General features: G+C 57.0%; 1 pseudogene across 1 annotated transcript; it reads left to right on the forward strand.

The window, feature by feature from the left end:
• The first annotated feature begins 4,840 nt into the window (after positions 1-4,840).
• On the forward strand, positions 4,841-5,791 carry LOC308352117 (putative olfactory receptor 2I1; annotated as a pseudogene). The gene has a single exon. The product of its transcript is annotated as a putative olfactory receptor 2I1 (transcript).
• Positions 5,792-6,679: the final 888 nt, after the last annotated feature.

The raw sequence follows: 6,679 nt of genomic DNA on the forward strand, positions 1-6,679 counted from the left end.
CAGCGCTGATGCTGCCTCTCCGTGAGGTTGCTCCACCAGACGGGAGAAGGGCACCCCCACCTAACCTATATCCCTTTCTCCTCTTCTGATAATCTTGCTTTTGCCAGTCAGTCAGCCCCAGATATGAGGAGGAAACTTCAGAAAATTGAAGGATTTGAAGGGAAGAATCTGACTGAGTTAGTGGGAATAGCAGAAATAGCCGCTGAGGACTATGAGTCATGCTTGCAGGGGACAAGAGCTCTCTTACAGACTCTATAAGAAAAAGGGTATTGGGTGTCAGCAAAGAAAGCACAGCTCTGTCAGAGCCACGCCACTTATTTAGGCTTTGATCTCCACAAGGGAGTGTGTTCACTGAGTCCAGGAAACAGGTGATCACCCAATACCCCCGCCCCACCACGCCCTGACAATTGAGGGAGTCTCTCAGGACAGTGGGCTGTAGGCTGTGGGTACTGCGATTTGCGGAGATTGCCCAACCTCTCTATGAACTGGCAATGGTGGGGGGCTCACTATGGTAGAGTGGACAGCTGAGGCAGAAGGAGCATTTCGGGAATTACAAACAGCCTTACTGAGTGCCCCAGCATTGGCCATCCCAGATGTTACCAAGCCCTTCCACTTGTATGTGGATGAAAAGGCAGGGGTGGCCAAAGGAGTTTTGATTCAGACCCTAGGGCCCTGGAAAAGGCCAATAGCCTATCTTAGCAAGAAACTAGATCCAGTAGTGGCTGAGTTCCTTCCTTGCCTCCGCATAATTGCTGCCACAGCCCTCCTGGTCAAGGATGCACGTAAATTGACTTTGGGTCAAAATCTCATCTTGACCACCACTCACGCTATCGAGGGCCTTCTCCGGACTCCACCAGATCAATGGATGACAAACGCCCGAGTGACAGAGTATCAGGCCCTCCTCCTCAACGAACTGAAAGTGACTTTCCAGCCCCCGGCGGTGCTAAATCCAGCCACATTGCTGCCAGAGGAGCTGGGTGACCACCCACACAACTATGGGGAGGTCCTAGCCCAGGTCACAGGAATAAGGCTGGATCTCAGAGACATTCCCCTCCCGGATGCACAGATGACTCTGTTCACAGATGGGAGTAGCTACATGGTCGATGGAAAGAGGTATGCGGGGATCGGTTGGTCTGATTCTCGGTGTTGGTGCGAAATAAAGCTTTGCTTGACCTTTGCTTTGTATCAGTCTCGCTCCTTTGATCACAGACCCCATTAAATTGACATTTTTCCAAAGAAAACATACAAATGCCAAGAGGTACATGAAAAGGTGCTTGGTGGCACTAATCATTAGAGAAACATTAATCTTAACCACAAAGAGACATCACCTCACACTTGTCAGAGCGGTTCTTATCTGAAGGACAAGTGAGAAGAAGTGTTGGTAGAAATGTGGAGAACAGGGAACCCCATGCCCTGGTGGGGGGATGTGAACGAGCTCAGCCACCAGGGAAAACAGTATGCAGGTTCTCCAGCAAACGAAAAAGCACCACATCCAGCGATCTAGCAATTCCACTTGGGGATACATCCAAAGGAGATGAACTCACTTAAAGAGATATCCGCACTGCCGTGCTCCCTGCCCCGCTCCTCACGAGCCGTGTGAACAACTCCAGTGGCGCTGGATGCTCCCCCGTTTTCATACTGACCCCGAGAGTCACTGAGGTCATGCAGCTGCTCAAGGTCCCTCATCCCCAGAACAAAACCCTACACCGCTATGCTAGGAGAACAGGGGCTGGGCAGGAAGTCCGGGGCTGCCTCCAGCCTCCACGCAGCCAGGGACACACCACCCCCGAGGGCCTTTCCCTCCAGAATGTTCCTCTCCTTGCCCTGGGGGACTCTTCTCTGGACAAATCTGCACAGGTGCTCATTATGGGAGTGGGACAGGGGCTCCCCAGGGCCCCATCCTCTCTTCTCAACAGCAGGGAGAACTGATTCCCCTGCCGCCTCTCCAGTGAGCTGCTCACCAACATCCCCGCTGCACCGCTCCTGAGCCCTTTAGAATCCAGTGGGCGATTTCCGCGGCCAGCTGCAGCCACCGCCGCCCTGCGACCGGCCCAAGACGCCAGTCCTTGCCTGGGCTCACCCTGGTGTCGGCTCTCCAGGAACAGATACCACCACTCTGCCTGAATCTCGGTGCTTCTCCAGACCCGCCCGGCTTCTCTGCTGAAGACCTATGTTCACTCCTCGGCGGACGAGCAAGAGGCTCACCACCCCATGTCCTGTTCCTGAAGGAGGACCTGGCTCTGACCTCAGGCACCCATTCTCGAAATCAACAGTCATGCCATTCGCTCTTTCATCCCCCCCCACCCACGGCCATTTCCAACTCTGAGGATCCGGAGCGGACACAACAGACCGACGGATCATCTGGAAAGAACGGGCGGAACATCAGTGCCGGAGACCCGGACATGGAGGTAGGAAGACGGTCTTGCAGACGACGCGCACGCTCTAGAATACCGAGTGAGGTTTGGGGACACATCCTAGAATATTTTTACAACAGATTTGCCTCTGGAAGCTTCAGGGGAGTGATGAGGGGACATGTATGTGCACATATGTGTCTGAGTATTCGGGAATGTGTGGGTCCGTGGGTACAGGTGTTGGTTGTGTCATTTTATTGTTCTGCGCCTGTTTTCGGGGTTTGGCGTGTCTGGAGGGGAACTGTTCAGGGCTTGGCTGGCTGAACGGGTGTGTGTCTACGTGATCCCAGAATTAGAAAACTGGACTCTCTAGAACACCGTCTCTAGCACCGTTGGGCCACAAGGCTGAACGCCGGCTCTCGCCCGCATTCCTCTCCCCGATGGCCCTGGTGCTGCGCAGCCAGCTCGGGGTTCGCGTGTCCTTCCATCCCCCGCAGCCTCCGGCAGAGGAGAGCCTGGCTTAACGATATGTCCACAGATATAAAGCAAGGCTCTTGGAATTAGTGAGATTTGGGTGAAATCCTGACAAGCATTTATAAACAGTATGGCCCGGGCAAGTTATTTAACCTCAGCCAGCCGCCTACCTTCCTCTTAGAACAGGAGGATTGCCTCACTTCCGGGTGAATAAAGACCAGAGTTAATCAATAAAAAGACCTAAACTCACAGCCAGCTCTGGCCCTAACTGGTGTGGGAGTGTCCCACTGATGCACGTGTGGACAGTAAGAGCGAGCACTTACTAAACACCCACTCGGTCCCGTGCCTGTTCTGAGAGCTCTCTGTGCTTCCCCCCTCCACCAAGTCCGCTTTCTTTTTTTTTTTTTTCAAAGATTTTATTTATTTATTTGACAGACAGATCACAAGTAGGCAAAGAGGCAGGCAGAGAGAGAGGGAGAGGAGGAAGCAGGCTCCCCGCTGAGCAGAGAGCCTGATGCAGGGCTCGATCCCAGGACTCTGAGATCATGACCTGAGCCGAAGGCAGAGGCTTTAACCCACTGAGCCACCCAGGTGCCCCCCAAGTCCGCTTTCAAGTGAGGACACGGAGCCACAGACAGGTGAAGCCACGTGCCCAGGGTTATTCCACTGGGAAATGGCAGAGCCAAGACTGGAGCTCGGGCACTCTGACGGCCCCACCCTTGCTCTGACTCACACCATGAACACCTGTTCTGTCTCATAAGCATAAATGGATCCCTATAAGCACGACGTTCTTTGGGGGGAAAAGAGATTTTTCCTGAAACATTTTCAAGAAAATTAGGGGATCATGATTTTTAAACTCAGAATAGTGACTGTGAAGTTTATCTCTCTCCGCACACCTGCCAGGAAGTGTGCAGGAGCGAGATTTCACTGTAGCATTTAGTCATCGCATCTACCGTATGGTTTCTGTACCATTAGGAAATGCAACTCAGTGTCACTCTTCAGGGTTAAAGGCTTCTGTGTTGGGTCCCTTTTATTCAAATGACAATTTTTTTTCCCCCCGCAATGAGAGCCAGGTGATAAGACAGGAGCCCTGGAGATCATCTAGGTCAGGCCCCTCCTCTTACACATGGAAACACGAAGGCAAAGGGAAATGCAGTGACTTCTCCATATCAAATAATCCAACTGGCCCAAGGCAATTATGCTGGTGGGACCCAGGGCTTCTAGCTTCGTGTTCTGCCAGAGGACTCTGGGCTTCAAGGCCCCCAGATCATGACCATCACACTAGGGAGAAGCCAGAGGGGCATGGACGCTGGTGACAGCCTAGAAGACAAACTCCCCACAGAGTAGCGCTCAGTAGTCAGCAGCTAATGGTTGTATTCTCAAAAGTAGAATCCCTGAAACAAAGAAGGGGATAGACGGTTCTAATCTCCCAAGTGGTGGCTCTACCAAGCCTAGGGCACTGCACTTACTCGCAGGCACTACACACTTTGGAAGGAGGGGAGAGAGGCCCAAGGGGGAATCTGTCTTCCAGTATCTGAAGGACTAGTCTATGGGAGGAAGGTCAGATTTCTACTTTGGCCCCGAGGAGTGCAGTGAGAAGCCAGGGGGCAGCAGAAAAAGCGCGGATTTGGAAAGGAGACAAGCCCGACCACAAGCCCCACGGGGCCACTCACCAGCTGTGACCTTGGGCAATCTTCCCTCTCCCAGTCTAAGTCTGTTCTTCCCAAAGTGGAAATTCCTTCTTCCCGAAAGAGTCTGCGAAATAATTCATCAGCCAAGCTGTACTGAGGTAGGGCTAGCTTCCCAAAGTCAGGGCTCCCGTCTGTCATTGAGCGAGCGAGGTGCGCTCTGCTCGCTCCCATCGGATCCCCCGCCCACCCCACCCCGCACCCCTCGCTCCGGCTCCCATCCAGCTCCCGGACGGCCACGTCCGCCGGGCAGCGTTGCTCTCTTTAGCTCCCTGGGGGTAAACTCGCCCTTTCGCTCAGCCTCCTTCCAAACACTCTGGGAGTTTCCTCCCGCAGGCCAACCACAGCACCGGGGAGCGCTTCCTCCTGCTGGGTTTCTCCGACTGGCCCGCGCTGCAGCCCGCCCTCTTCGCCCTCGTCCTGCTCTGCTACCTCCTGACCCTGGCGGGCAACTCGACCCTCGTGCTGCTGGCCGTGCGCGACCCGCGCCTGCACACACCCATGTGCTACTTCCTGTGCCACCTGGCGCCGGCGGACGCAGGCTTCACCACGAGCGTGGCGCCCGCGCTGCCGGCCAGCCTGTGCGGCGCGGAGCTGTGGCTGCCCCGCGCGGGCTGCCTGGCCCAGCTGTGCACGTCGCTGGCGCCGGGCTCCGCCGAGTGCCCGCTGCTGGCGGTGATGGCGCCGGACCGCGCGGCCGCCGTGGTCCCCGCGCTGCGCCGCGCCGAGCTCGCCTCCCCGCGCCGGGGCCGCGCGCTGGCCTGCGCCTCCTGGCTGGGCGGCCTGGCCACCTCCGCCGCGCAGAGCGCGCTCCCGGCCGCGCGGCCGCTGTGCGCACCCCGCCGGCCGGACCCCTTCGTCTGCGAGCTCCCCGCGCTGCTGCAGCGGGCCCGTGGGGGCGGCCGCGACGCCAGCGAGCGCCGGACGTTCGCCGCGCGCGTGGTCATCCTGCTGCTGCCGTCCGCCGTCATCCTGGCCTCGTAGGGCGCCGTGGCCCGCGCCATCTGCGGCATGCGGTCCCGGGGCGGCCGCAGCCAAGCGCTGGGCACGTGCGGGTCCCACCTGACCGCCGTCTGCCTCTTCTACGGCTCGGCCGTCTACACCTACCTGCAGCCCACGCGCCGCTACGACCAGGGGCGGGGCAAGTTCGTTTCACTCTTCTACACCGTGGTCACCCCGGCCCTCAACCCGCTCATCTACACCCTCAGGAACAAGGAAGTGAAGGGGGCAGCCAGGAAGCTCCTGGGCAGTCTGGGGAGAGGGCAGGCTGGACGGTGAGTGCGGGGCGGGGGAGGGAGGAAAGGGTGAGCCCCGGGCCCACGGATGGGAATGTCCACTGGGAAGGCAGCGAGCCCTCAGCCTGTCCGTTTCCCTGTGAGAATCCGCAAGACGTGTCCTCAGGGAGTCCGAGGTCCCTGGGGGGGCCCCTCCTCCCCTCGGGAAATGTTCCTCTGCTTCGGGGCAAATCCCTCTACGCTGCATATACAGGTTCAGGGAGGGGAAGTGGCTTCCGGCTCTCTCTTAAGTTGATGAAGAGAGAGGGCATGATTTCGAGAGGAGCTTCCCCATCCTCAGGGGTCCAGTGACAACGCCCGGAGAGTCCACACGCTGGTAAGATCCTGTAGGACAGGACAACGAACATTCCCTCTCCCCCAGTCTGATGGCGCACACCGTGAAGACCCCACAGTGTCTGACCTCAGGAGTCCCCCAAGTTAACAGAGAAATCCCAGACTCTACCCTGCGAGAGACCCATCAGAAACAAGGAGCCGCAGTTCCTCCTCTCAGGAAATCAGTCCAACCTAATGTCCACCTAACCAGGTCACTAGAGCCACCAAGAGCACTAGAGCCCAAAGTGGGACAAGGAATTCCCCTAAGTGAGGGTTGTGCCGCTGGGGTTCAGCTGGGGACCTCTTCTGCACAAGGTGGTTCTTAAGCAAGTTTAAAGAGCAGAAGGGACTAGACGTGTCTTAGATGGTGCGAAAAATGTGTTCTTGACCAGTCATGAGACACAAGAGGGACAGTGGGACAGAGGAGTGAGTGAGGGAGAAAGATGGAGGAAGAGACCCACGTTCCCCAGGGAGGAGCAGACACGGGGTGGGAGGTGCAGGAGGCAGCCAGGAAAGGGCTCTATCAGCCAGGACCTGGGCACAGCCTTGGAAGTCAACC

The sequence above is a fragment of the Martes martes genome (assembly GCF_963455335.1).
Source record: "Martes martes genome assembly, chromosome: 11".
Lineage (NCBI taxonomy): Eukaryota > Metazoa > Chordata > Mammalia > Carnivora > Mustelidae > Martes > Martes martes.